Raw genomic sequence first — 14,497 nt, forward strand, 5'->3', positions numbered from 1 at the left:
ATATAAAAGAAGGGGCAACTATGTCTATGACTCTATAATCAAGCACAATTATTAAGGCCGTGTCATGCATAAGTTATCGTGAGGTACCAATATTAATCCAAGTTATCATCACGTACCAATATGTACTAATAGTTGTATTGATAGTGTAAAAAGTCAAAAACATTTGTCGTAAGCTATTGAAAATTGTGTCGTTCGCGTACAATGTGAAAATGTAAGTCAAAAACTTGTTATGATAAACGAAATAGAACCTGTATTAATAACATCAAACAAAACGTCTAACTCAACCAGTCTTTTTTTAGTACATAACCACGATAGGCCAAATATGTTACATTTATTGTTTAATCGTTGAAACTTGAAACACAAACAGTAAAGCCCCCCGGTTGTTACGACATTTGCCTTATTAGTAGTTCCACAGATTGCCTCCGCCATAATAATGTGTCCCATCGTCCGGCGGACTAGAATCCATCCTTGGGGGACTTACGAGCATTCCCTCCGCCATTTCCAGTAACAGATTCGGCATCCCAAACACTGCTTCATCGTCCATGTATACACCAGGAGGGGCTGCAACTCTACCACCCACGTCCGTCATGCTTCCGCCAAAACTTTCATACACCGGTGATTGAGCAGCAGCTGCTCTTGCTGCTGCAGCACGGATGTCGTCAGTCGTAGGACACTCGGGAAGCGTATTTGAGATAATAGATTTGGAAAGTTTAGGACTGCATAGGTACCTTTAAGTGCCAATGCAGCCACGTCGTAAGCAGCGGCTGCCATCTCCGGTGTTGGATAGGATCCAAGCCATATGCGACTGGACTTGTTTGGTTCACGAATTTCAGAAACCCATTTCCCAGCTCGCAATCGGATACCATGGTAAACTGGGTAGCCGCCAGCTGCCGGAGATTGAGAAGTCTCGTTTCGGGGTAGCTGATTGCGGCGCCGGTTAGCCATGCAATATTATGCGTGGCTATTTCCGTAGTTAATTATTATAGACGAATTGATCTGTTGGTGTTCCATCGTTATGACTTATGTGGGGCACCGTGGGTCCTTTTTAACTGGAAACATTACAGAGCGTGGCGAGTTCGCGGGTGCGTCCTATGGTAAAGACAAAATTTTCCGGAAAAAGAAAGTTACTTTAAAATTTCACAATAAGACCCTTTATTTATGTAAGTAGTACAGCAAGACCCTTTAATGAAAATATGCCGCTTAACCGATAAAATCAATCTTTTAAAAACCGGTTTTTTAGTTGAACCGGTAGACCAGTTTCCGGTTCAACCGGTTCGACCGGTTATACCGCCGGTCTATATATGATAGTGATGTGCGTCGGCATTCGAGTCGTATATACTTATGATAACCTGATTGATTAAGCTATTTAATTTTCTTTGGGAATTGACTGTTTTTTTAATTAGTTAAGTAAAATTTAATTATCCAACTTCAATAAATCAGTTCAAACGAGTTTTTACAGGTTCTATCACATCAGTTCAAAACATTTTTTTAAAGAAACTGTAAAGTTCAATCCGATTTAGAACTTAGCATAAAACCTGTCGTTATTGAACCACTCTCGTCTTGGTTCCCGATCCGACCGATTCAAATTGGCAGAGGGAGCATAGTACGTTGCTATTCTCTATAATTACTTGTTTTTTTTCATTTTCTTTATCTTGTAAATAACTGATGTACCGAATCTAAGATTTTATTACAGGTCATTATACAAAGCTTTAAGAGCTATAAAAAGTTATAATTTGTAACGTCCCAAAAATAATAACATAAAATTTTCGTTTTTAAATTAATAAACCGTTAATACATATCATTTCCACAAACCAAGTTAATCGAGATTTATCAAAACATCATTAAATCAGAGAAATTCACGAAATGCGGAAACATGTGGTGTGTGCCCTGCAATCATCCCGAGCTCTTCCATTTGAAAACCGAAGTACCTGAAACATAACTGAAAACCGTAAGCACAAAACTTAGTGAGTTCCCCCAACATACCACATACCAAACATACAATAACATATAATGGTCTCCGCCCGTCATCGGGTCCCGCCCGGCTTCGGACCCTGTCCAGCATCAGGCCTCGCCCGGCATCGAGCTGAGCTCGGTAAAACGGGCCCCACCCAACATACAATGACATATATCAAATAAACACATGCACATGCAATAATCATAACGATATATATCATAAAGATATCCATCAGGCCCCGCCCGGCATCGGGCCTTAGCCCGGAAGACATATAAACACAAGCACATGCAAGAGTCACAAAGACAACTAGCATACTAACAACATAATATAAACATGGGTCGGCCTTGGTGCCTTCAACCCGGTAAGAAAACTCACCTCGCACTGCTGAAGTTCCGCGGATAAATCTCTGGCTGCTCGCTGACAGATCCCCGAACTGTCAACATCAAAACAAAACCCAATTAACAATTTGGGCTTCGATGCATAACCATAAATCCACACTTGGGGTAAAAAGACCATTTTACCCCTAACCTAGCTTGGTCCGAGACCAAGGCTCAAACTCACACTCTGAAGGCCCAAAATCCAAATAATCAACCAAGGCCCAACTATGGCCCGGTTTTCCAAATTGGGCCTAAACCCCTTACATGGGCCTTACCCTAGAGCCCATCCAAATATCCTAGTCCATAAACTTGTTCTTAGATGGTCCATAAAAAATCCAAACATCTAAGCCCAAAAGAAAAGCCCAACTCAAAACCCAACACAATTAGGATTTTCACATAAAATGACGATTAGGGTTAATTAAGAACACTTAACCCATTAAGGACTTAATCCATTAAGTCCATCACTCTATTAGGTCAGCCATACAATGTGGTCGGGCATAATTTATAATTCCAATCCAACGGTCCAAAACGCTGGTCCCGGCAAGTCCCAAACAAAAGTCTCCAAGATTAGGGTTTTCTAAACCCTTATTAGGGTCTCCAACCCAACACATGTCAATTAGGACCAACGGTTAAGTTTTTAGGTCAATTAGGATTTCACTAGGTCGGGGACCACCCACTACCACCTCGGGCGCTGGAGGTCGACGGTGGTTCACGGCGTCAGTCACCACCTCACGGTGGTGGTGATGGGTTTTCTTCAACTTTCAACCAAGAAATGTCCAACCAACGACACACTACTACAACACATGCATTCCCACGATTTCAAACACACACACAACCACCTCCCACCGTGGCTGGTGGCGGCAGAAGAAGACAATATGGCGGCAACCATCATGGTTGGCTGCCATGGTGGTTGTTTGCGATTTCTGGCCATCTACACACACAACGACTGAACACGCACTCCCTCGCCGCCCTAAACTGAACACGCACCATACACACGGAAATAACACACACAGCACCGCCACCCACACGTTGGCAGATGGCAGTCGAGGAACACAGCAAGAGGAGCAGTCGCTCGTAGCGGCAGCGACGACACAACAATGGAAGAAAAGTGGAGAAGAAGAAGTGAATCGGAACAGCAACAATGACAGTTGTGGTGTCCGACGGTGGCTTCGTCTTCAACGGAAGCGGTGCAGCAGCGGCCGCAACTCCGATTGTCGTCTTCCGACCTCCCTAATAGACGCGACTTCAGCTCGATATTCACTTCGTCGGCCGAGGAAAATGCGGTGGTTCACGGTGCGGCTATGGAGGAGATGGCGACTGGAGAGACAAGGATGGTAAAGGTGGCGGTTGAAATGGTTTAGGGTTAGGGTTTCGATGAATGCAACGAGGGGAAGGAAATTGACGACCTTAAATCCTGCCTCCACTTAAAACTTCATTCTATTGACACACTCAGCCCCTCCTTCTTTAATCATTACAATCCAAATCCATATTTTACTCTTTAGCCCCTGCTTCCCAAAAATCTGTTCAATACAAGTCCCTTTGATACAATTTAGACTCCAAATTCCCGAAATTATAACATTTAACTCCCATGGCTAATCGCAGATAAGTAGCCAAAAGAACCAAAGAAAAATCTTTGGTTTCGGGGATTAATGCCTTTTATATAGTTTTCTGAAAACAAGGTCAACTCGTCGAGTCCATAGATCGACTCGACGAGTCCGTCACTTAAAACCCATGTACGGTAAGTCTTGATATGTTCCGAATATTCCTATCTACTCGATGAGTTAAGGATCAACTCGCCGAGTCCTTAACCTTTTTAGCTTTATTTCTTCTTTCTTCAAATCCTGAGCTTCCAATTATTAATCTCGCCTCCTTTTTAACTCGAGCATGTCTTTTAGGCTAAAAATACAATTTAAACATAATTAAGTACCTTTTGTCTAATAATCAAGACAAAATAGCCAAAAAAAAGTATTAAGATATTAAACAAAATATATAAATAAATATGCACATATCAGTTACCATACTAAATCCATATTGGATTACATTCCTACATATATATTCCTACCGATCCTCACATATCCTAGTCCAAGATTATCAGGGAGAAATTATCTCGCCTGATGAACCATTAAAAGAATGACTACATAGCTAGGGGCTTCCTTTTTCGGTGTAATTCATGAAGGCTTATGGGCCATCAGATTATTTGATAAGTATGGTTTTCCAATTCATCTACGTCTGTAAGTAATGAGCTCACACTAGCAACATAAATCACAAGATCGTCTAAAATGATCAAGTGTTGTCACCTACTCTGTGGGGTGACCATACATACTGCTAACAGTTTCCTGATTGGGACCCAACATTTCTGGCCATCCCGTATGAAGCTACCATACAATGACACTTGATAGTGTCATGGAACAGAACTTTACTCTTCGTTCCTAGGTAACACACATTCTTCTAATGAGACTACATAATATCAAACTTAATTGAGCTAGGTATATTCCATGAGTCCAAGTTTATCTCTATACTAGATTACAATGCATGTAACCAACTTTTAATACCAACTCTATTCTTGGGTGACACTAACCTATTTCTAGTGTATTTATATTCCATACATAGCATTAGGTATTATTACTCTTTTATCTTCTTAGCAATGCTACCTTTAATACTATTATATGATGTTTATTTGTTTAATCCTATCATAAAATAGAACCATATCCGGTTCGCACATAGCACAATATATACATATATCAACATATAATCCATACAATAAACATATATTTCACGTACGACTTCCAACAGATATTTAATACTATAATTATAATGGTATTAAATCATGTTCATGAAAGGGACTATGCACTCACTTAACTTAGGTGAATGATTGGCGATTTCGGATAAATTTCGCCTAACACTTTTAGCTTTTCCTCTGACGTAACCTAAGTACAAACATTACTAAATCTTAGGTTTATATTCCTGGCGACTAATGATAGCCAAGATTCCTCACTAATCCCATTGTCTACATCAAGATCTATCAAGTAAGGATCAACTAGGTATGACCGTTGGGAGGCATGATCATTTCGGTGTATAGCCTTTCTGAAATCCAATAACCAAGCCAACGTGACCATTCTAGACACCTCTTCCGTAAGTAGATCAATCAGTATAACGATATGGAATTACTGATAAATCTTATTTATAGGTTCATAATAATGCCTATGACTTATAAATATAAATTACACTGAAATAAGGATGAATGTAACTTAACTTACAAAGATTTCCTAAACAAAAGTCCAGAAATTACACTGACAGAGCTTCCAATTGCTAGCTACTACTACTTCAGGGGTCGTAGAGCTTTGTCGAAGACTAAAACTAAGGAAAATGAGGCTAGAACTGAATGAAATCGAGAGAGAATGATAGAAGATGAGTGGAGGAATGAATGAGGCTTGGCCTCCTATTTATAGGCGATTTTGGGGTGCGCGAAGTGCAAAAGGGGTGCACGTTGCGTATTTCAAGGTGATGTCTCCCCAACCATTTTGTGTCACGTGTCAGGCTCTCCGTGGTCCGCATTTTCATCTTCTAGAAATGCGTCGCACACCTAGCGTGCACTGCGCGCGACACAAAACGTAGATTTTATAAATTCCATAACTTTTTCATACGGACTTCGTTTTTTACTTTCTTTTTTCACACGTAGCTCTCAACGAGTACTACAACTTTCCTTTAGGCTCCATGGCTAATTCTGACTTTATTTTTAGCCCTTATTTTTATATAATTTAATAATTATGAAAAAATCATAACTCTCTCGTACGAACTCCGATTTTGGTGTTCCTTTTACCAATATTCATATCTTAAAGAGTACTGCGATTTTCATTTTGGTGAATTTACCCAAAAGTCAACAATTCTCTCCGTACCTTTTGACATTAATACTTTTTAATTACACGATTGATTTTTATATCATATAAAGTTCATATCTCCTTCATATGAACTCAGGCTTCTATGAAATTTATATTTTCGGGATCACGTCGACGTATACTGTCAAAATAATATATATATATATATATATATATATATATATATATATACGGTTTGGCGCACTTATGTTTACAATTTATGGACGATTCGGTTGATATTTTTCCTATTTTTCCTAATACGAAACATATATTATATAGTGTGCATCGCGCACGCCTATAGATTATCCTATTCGGGAATTTTAATTTTAATAATTTACTTATTATGTGTAGCCTGAATATGCGGGTGTTACAATTATTTCCCCCTTAGGATGATTACGTCCCGGAATCATCAACAAAATAGGGCTTGTATAATGACTTTGTACATTACCTTTCAATCCTTGGTAATAACCATAACTCTTATGTCTTTTCTATTGAGTTTCCAACTCTTAGACTTCTTGACTGTTAACGGTACTCTATCCCGTACCTGCTCGTCCTTCTAAATTTGGTCTCCATTGGAGGCTCTTACTCCTTCTAGAAATGACTTAACCTAAGATAAGATCTTTACTTTGACTATCGTAACAGGCTGATGGGTCATGTTCTAATGACCTTTTATTGTATGATGCAACGACTAGACTCATGTCTCTTTGAGCTGGGACCTCACACGAAGGATAACTTCCTTCATGTTCTAATGTGATATAATCACATTGTAGCAGGTAGCACTTCTACCTACAGACTGCTTAATCCTAATGGTGACTGCCATACTTCTATCGATCGCTTCAATTATCTTTTCCTCCAATCAAAAGTCAGACTCGATTCACTTGGACTACTAGGGTCGGAATTGAAATCATCACCGAAACAAAGGTAATGATAGAATTGAACAAGAATAAACGCAATTACTAGTGTCATTATTAACCTTGTGACTCCTCCTGATCCAAGTACGAGTCATGTGCTTCCGGTCGTACGAGCCCATACTACCTTCCACACCTACTCATACTCGTCTCAAAAGTTGTCTCACAATTTTCCCAAGTTACTATTTCCTAAAGATCACAATAGCAATCTAACACATATAGATGTGTCCAAGTAAGCACATACAAAAAATTTCCTAGACTCCAATACGATATCTTCCATGCGTGTCTTCAACCGTAATTCTATTTTCCAACCTTGGGTATAAATTCTTTCTCGTATAGTGTCCTGCTTACAGGCACACTATACCAGAACTTATTTTCAACCAAACCATTATGTTGAAATCATAATTTCTTAAGGTCACACAACAACGTAACATAATTACAAATTTTATAACTTTTGAAAATGATTACAACATATTCATATATTATGCCCCTTATATTGGGCTTCACATCCTATTACTATCTATATATGACGACTACTTCATATACCGATCAAGCAGTTTCATACTCTTTATTTCCTACAACGGCATCTGTTTCATCAAGGATCATTTGGTAGCTTCTACCCTTGGGCTTTGCTGGTAGGATCCTTGGGGTTTGCTTCTCAACTTTTGGGCACTCTGCCTTCATGTGCACTTCTTCTCTGCAAAGTGAAGCAAGCTTTTCCTTTTACTGGGCAGTTTGTAGAGATATGCCTCGACTTCTTGCATTTATAGCAAACGACACAGTCGCCAGAATGCCTCTTATTGCATTGGTCGCACCACTTCCCTTCATGGTTGCTTCCAGACTCATTGCTTTACTTTGAATACTTCTTCTTCTTGTCGTTATTGTTGTTGCTTCCCTCAGCTCTCCTCTTCTCACCTACTTCAGCTTTGTCGGCTATCCTTTTCTTCATCATCCCTTCGTCAGAATTTGCAGCCTAGACGGCCGCCTCAAATATATGTGCATGCTTAACAGGCATAGTGTACTCCCAAGGTATGCCCTTGGCATATCTGTCAATCTTGGTCAGTTCGTCTGAAATAAGTCGTAGGGCGAACTCCATTTTATCAGTGAATGTGTTGGTGTACTCATCTACTGACATGCTTCCCTTTGTCAAAGCCAGGAAATGATTCTCGAATTCCAACATTTTCTTAGCTGAACAGAACTTCCTCTTGAATGGGTCAAGAATTCGTCCCATGTTAGCTGCTGTGACAACCGTCAATTTTTGGCCAAGTCAAAGTCAACAAGTCAAACCGGTCAACTCATCTAACCCTTGTATATTAGGGTTTCCATTATGATTCTTATTGTACTACTCGCAATCTTAATACAAAGTATCATTTAGAGTTTTCACGTGTTCGGAAATTCTAAACCCTAATCGGGGCAAGTGATGAAACTATTCGATAAAACATCATTCCTTACCCTCGGGGGCATATAACAATCATAACGAGACTTAACGGGATGTACAAACCTTGCGTTACGAAGCCAAACACTTAAAAAGGTCGCAAACGAAGTTCCTCTCAATCTCTTTCACTCTATCTCTCTCTCTCTATTTAAAATCTCTCCAAGTATGTGAAATCTCTCCCAAATCTCTCTCTGAATGAGAAATCTCTCCAAGTATGTGAAATCTCTCCCAAATCTCTCTCTGTATGAGAAATCTCTCCAAGTATGTGAAATCTCTCCCAAATCTCTCTCTGAATGAGAAATCTCTCCAAGTATGTGACATCTCTCCCAAATCTCTCTCTGTATGAGAAATCTCTCATAGTATGTGAAATCTCTCCCAAATCTCTCTCTGAATGAGAAATCTCTCCAAGTATGTGAAATCTCTCCCAAATCTCTCTCTGTATGATAAATCTCTCCAAGTATGTGAAATCTCTCCCAAATCTCTCTCTGTATGAGAAATCTCTCCAAGTATGTGAAATATCTCCCAAATCTCTCTCTGTATGAGAAATCTCTCCAAGTATGTGAAATCTCTCCCAAATCTCTCTCTGTATGAGAAATCTCTCCAAGTATGTGAAATCTCTCCCAAATCTCTCCAAGTATGTGAAATCTCTCTCTGAATGAGAAATCTCTCTAAGTATGTGAAATCTCTCCCAAATCTCTCTCTGTATGAGAAATCTCTCCAAGTATGTGAAATCTCTCCCAAATCTCTCTCTGTATGAGAAATCTCTCCAAGTATGTGAAATCTCTCCCAAATCTCTCCAAGTATGTGAAATCTCTCCCAAATCTCTCTATGTATGAGAAATCTCTCCAAGTATGTGAAATCTCTCCCAAATCTCTCTCTGTATGAGAAATCTCTCCAAGTATGTGAAATCTCTCCCAAATCTCTCCAAGTATGTGAAATCTCTCCCAAATCTCTCCAAGTATGTGAAATCTCTCCCAAATCTCTCTCAACTTTTTATAATCACTCGAGGCATCCCGACCCTTAATTTAGTCGAAAACCGCTCGAAAACGGAAGTTTACGCGAAAAACAGCTATAAGGAGCCGAACCCTTTTAAGGAGCCGAAACCTCTCAAGGAGCCGAACCCTCTTAAGGAGCTGAAACCTCTTAAGGAGCCGAACCCTCTTAGGGAGCCGAACCTTCTTAGGAACCGAACCTCCCTTAATGAACCGAAACCTCTTAGAGGCGAAACCCTAAGAAGCCTCCTAGAACCGAACTCTGCTGAACCGAGAATGATGAAGAACCGAAGCCGAACCTCGGAACACCAAAGGTCCCTTCGGACCGAACCATCACCTTCGGCTCTGGCTGCTGGAACCGAACCTTCGACCCAAATCTGAGAAGGCTCGCTGATTTCCACTTTCTTCCCGGTTTTTGACCCAATCTTCGTTTTAAGCTCGTTTTTCGTGATTTTAACGCGTGATTTTCACCAAAACTCGTAATTTAATATAAGAGACCCTAAATATTCATTTTTAATCATATTTTTGGGGGAAATCTTTGTCCAAGAATAAAATCTATTAAATTAGATTTTGGGGTAGAGTGTTGACTTTATCTAGAGTAAGACACAAGCAACCTCCCCCATACCTTCATGGTATAACCTTCAGTCACTATTCCCCCTACCTAGTCAACTATTTGTCCTTTGACACCCCTCCTCCAGCTGTAAAGGTTCACCAAAGGCTGAAAATCTCATTTCTCTCCTCCCATTTCACTCACTTTTCACCAAAGAGCAAACACTTTTCTCTCTCACTCTCCTCTCCAAATTCTCGAATTCTCCAGGAGTTCTAAGGCTTCTCATACACCTTGGTAAGTAAATCTCTTCCCACACTTGATTTCCTTACACTTCTTCACTCAAATCATGAGTTCCTTACACAAATATTGTCATATTTGTTGTTAGATCTTCGAATCATCAAGCATCTTCTAAGTGTTCTTGAGTTGAACACTTCTCTTCTTCATCATCCACCTTCTGAGATCACTCAAGGTGAGTTCATACCCCTACATTTTCATGTTTTCATCAAGTTTTAGGGGGGGGGGGGGGGGGGAATACAAGTTAAAACACCAAAAGCTTAACTAAATTCAAACAACAGCCTTCATCAGAAAAGTTGAGTCTTATTCACGGACTGTTTTGACTATCTTAAACTTAATATCTTTCAAAACTGTTTAATATGCAAATAGTTAAAATGACTAATTGCACATCTCCATACGATTTTTCTACGATTTATGGTGATTTTTACAAAACTGCCTATCATTTCAGAAACGAATTCGGATCAGTCTGTGAATATGAACATTTTAACACAAGTTAAAGACTTCTAAAAATCATAATAAAAATTATGATTAAACTAGACACATTTTGTGAACTCTTAGGATTTACGGATTTAGTTTTCAACTTTGTATGATTTTTCTATGAATTTTCTAAAACAGTGTAGAAAGGTCAAAAACTAGTTCACAGCTTACAACTTTAATAACACTTTGTAGTATGTTGAGCAAAGTGCATAACAATAAGTTCTAAATATCCAATGTATTTTCTTGTTAGTTTATCATCATAAACTGAAATTTATTCATTCATGATAATGTTTACTCATTCATTTCGAACACATATAATAAACTACAATAAGCATAGTTTATGGATTTTTACTACGTGAAAAAGGTTTTACTCTCAAAACAAATGGGTTTTTCATATACCACATGATAAACTATAATAGTAATAGTTTAAGGATTTCATATCACTAATTTATTCATAAAATGTGATTTTACTTCCTCCATAGAAGAGGTTTTAATATCAAACTATGTGTAAACTAGTTAACTTAAGTTGTGAGACAATTCTCTCCCCGTACGTTCGAGTACGGGATTTCAATTCCTGTAAGTTATAACCAGAGTCTCTTGTAGGGAGAGCGTGATAATTGTGTATAGATCTATATTTGGATTGACACCCCACACCTCGCTGCTAGCTACAGCCGGACCGGCAGGTCTGCGGGTGACAAGAGTCATATTATCTTAACGTCTGAAAGACGTTGTGCATGTTATTTCTCGTCATAGTATGGTTATAGCGACTCACATAGGGAGTTAACAATCTTTCAAGTTTACATGGAAAATTCTACTTTGAAAAGGGGTTTTACTTCTAAATTAAACGAGTTTATGACGATTTAAACTTGCATGAGTTACTTTAAGTATGGAAAAATACTTGTACATTTCGGTCTTGACATTTAGGACTACATGACTTTTATAAGGAAAATGCTGGATTTTCTGGAATCATACTCTATCGTATTTACAAGGAAAACGGCTTTTTCCTCAAACAAAACCCTTATGAACTCACCAACTTAATTGTTGACACTTTTTCAAAACTACTTGTATTCTCAGGAAATCAGTGAAACAGGAAATCAACAGCATTTTGAGGATGGGACGTTAAGTCGTCAAACAGTTTATTTTATCATCATAATGTAATTGATTTTGAAACATGTAAACATATACTATGGTGTAACCTTTTCAATTATATTTATGATGGTTGTATTTACTTTGAGCACTATTATACTCGTTGTTGTGATACTATACATGAAGTCCTCCACCCTCGGACGTTTCCGCCATCCTTGGTTTGGGGGTGTGACAGATTGGTATCAGAGCATTGTTTATAGTGAACTAAGTATATCAAACCACATAAGATATACAAACTATAAATGCATTGGGACTAAGGTCTCTGATTTAACATTTTCAAATAACTATACTTTTAAAAATAAATTGTTTCTTGTTAAAAGTATACATGCATGCATACATACTAAGGTCAACATCATTCTAGAACAAAACAAAAGTGGTGATTATTGAACGACACAAGTAGGCTTGGGGATGTATAGTCAGGTCTGGGAATGACATAACCTGATCAACTATGTCTAACCCAGAAGTGATTAGCATATGCCCGGGAATGGTTGTGGTGTTGCAACAAGTCTAAAAACTTACCAATTCTATCTACAAAGAAACATTGAAAACATAAGACAAACATTAAAATACTATAGGAGTATTTGGTGATACTATAACCAACTTATGTGAAAACTAAAGATCCCTATTAGTAGGTCTATAATGACTGAGTACATACGCTAAGGTTATACATAATTAAAGATATTATAGACTCAGAATCTATGACTATTGCTTTATTTCCTGTTCCTTGTTTGGTTGTGGACTTAGAGTAGAGTCATTTATTCGAAGGTCTATTCTATCTCAGATTATGTATAACTGGTATGCACTATGTGATTATAGACGTGACTAATAAGGATCACCCCTATAAGTAATTATAGGATTAGACGTCTATTAATTATCTCTTCTACCCCTCCTATTCTCGCACGTATAACATAGCAAGATTCTACTTACCAGGCGACCCCTACTTTCCCAACCAGGGAAATGGTGGATGGTTATGAGAAGAATCAGAAGAGGAACCGGAGGTGATCAACCCTCCATGCATAGCCACGGTTCCCGCGAACTATTTCGACTACATCGGACCTATGCCCCGTTGGGCAACCGTGATCGAGGGTTGGAGTCGACAACAATGACAGCAATCACCATGTGGAGACCAACAAGGTTGATATGACCTCAACCACGGGGGACCGACTGACAGAGCCCTCCCGACGAAGACCCGACAGATCGCGAACATCGGGGATTAAAACAGGGAGACTGCAAACCGAGTTCGGAAACTGTTGAGAGAAAAACTTGGAGACACACTTGAACAAAAGTTAGAACAAGTATATTGCGGAATAGTTAATCTCAAAGGATCTAAAAGCTCAACAATAATATAGTTAGATGGTTAGAAAGTTAGTTGCGGAAAAGTAAAGAAATAGAAATGACAGCAATTGTTATATCAAGAATACACTTAAGCTGATTCATAACAAGGAATGCATTCACTCCAAGTTAATAATGAAGATCAAGCTTAGTGATTAAGTCAAATATGACTTGCTCCGAAGAGAGATTATGATCAGCAGAATTATGATAAGATTTAAGTAAGAAGCGATGAGTGAAGAAAGATAGAGAGATAACTTCAGAATGTGTATTAAGATAGAATGCATAAGTTATCGGTGATAGAGTATATTCAATACAGGAGAATAAGTCTCTATTTATAGAGACTCAGAAATGCACTAGATTACATCTCTATAAGCAGCCGTGCAAGGCATACTGGACAATAGAGTGTATTACAAAAAAGACAAGTAAAGTAATCTAGCTAAGTTGACTGCGGTAGCTGACTCCGGTTGCTGATGCTGATAAAGAGACTGACTGCGGGTGCTGAAGTGGCTGCGGAGCAAAGTTCAAGAGGGTCACTTTTATGATTCAACAATTTCCCCCTAAGTGACCTCTTTAACTTCGGTTCAGCTATCAAGTTTGAGGAACTTGATCAGAATTCACCAAAATTTCCTGACGTTTTCCATCCATGTGATTCTTCTTGTGATCTCAAACTTGACTTCTGCAGTAGTATGCTTCGATCTTTCAACTGCGGTCCGGCAGATGTCAAGTTGTTTTTTGGTGAGGTGATGCATGGCAGTCATAGGAATGAAATATTTGACATTTTCAGTCTTCCTTTTGAATATGACTCCAAGTTCAGGAAAGTTTGTTGCGCCTAGAGATCTCTCTTGAAAGCCTTCGGTAGGCATTGGCACAAGTTCAAGAGGTGGGAGATCAAACTTCTTGAGGATGGTGGGGTAGATATCCGCATCTATTTTGGCGAAATCGTAGACAGTTTCCTTGAGAAAGGTGTTGGCCCTTTCCAGCGCAATCTTCATCTTGGGGTGCTTCTCAGACTTATTTTGAAATACCTTGGCAATGAGGAAGATTTCTTCCGGATTCATGCAAGGGAAGTCTGCTTGGCTGCGGATGTAGTCATGTTCCCTTCTTGTCAGGGTGTACTGGATGTATTCAGCCTTCATAAATTTCCGTACTTTGTAGTT

The 14,497-nt window shown here is 39.0% G+C and overlaps 1 pseudogene; it reads right to left on the minus strand.

The window, feature by feature from the left end:
* Nucleotides 1-321: 321 nt before the first annotated feature.
* LOC145157165 (ethylene-responsive transcription factor ERF025 pseudogene) lies at nucleotides 322-945 on the minus strand (annotated as a pseudogene).
* Nucleotides 946-14,497: the final 13,552 nt, after the last annotated feature.

The sequence above is a fragment of the Lactuca virosa genome, chromosome 2, assembly GCF_052849685.1.
Source record: "Lactuca virosa cultivar CGN04683 chromosome 2, Lactuca_virosa_CGN04683_v6, whole genome shotgun sequence".
NCBI lineage: Eukaryota > Viridiplantae > Streptophyta > Magnoliopsida > Asterales > Asteraceae > Lactuca > Lactuca virosa.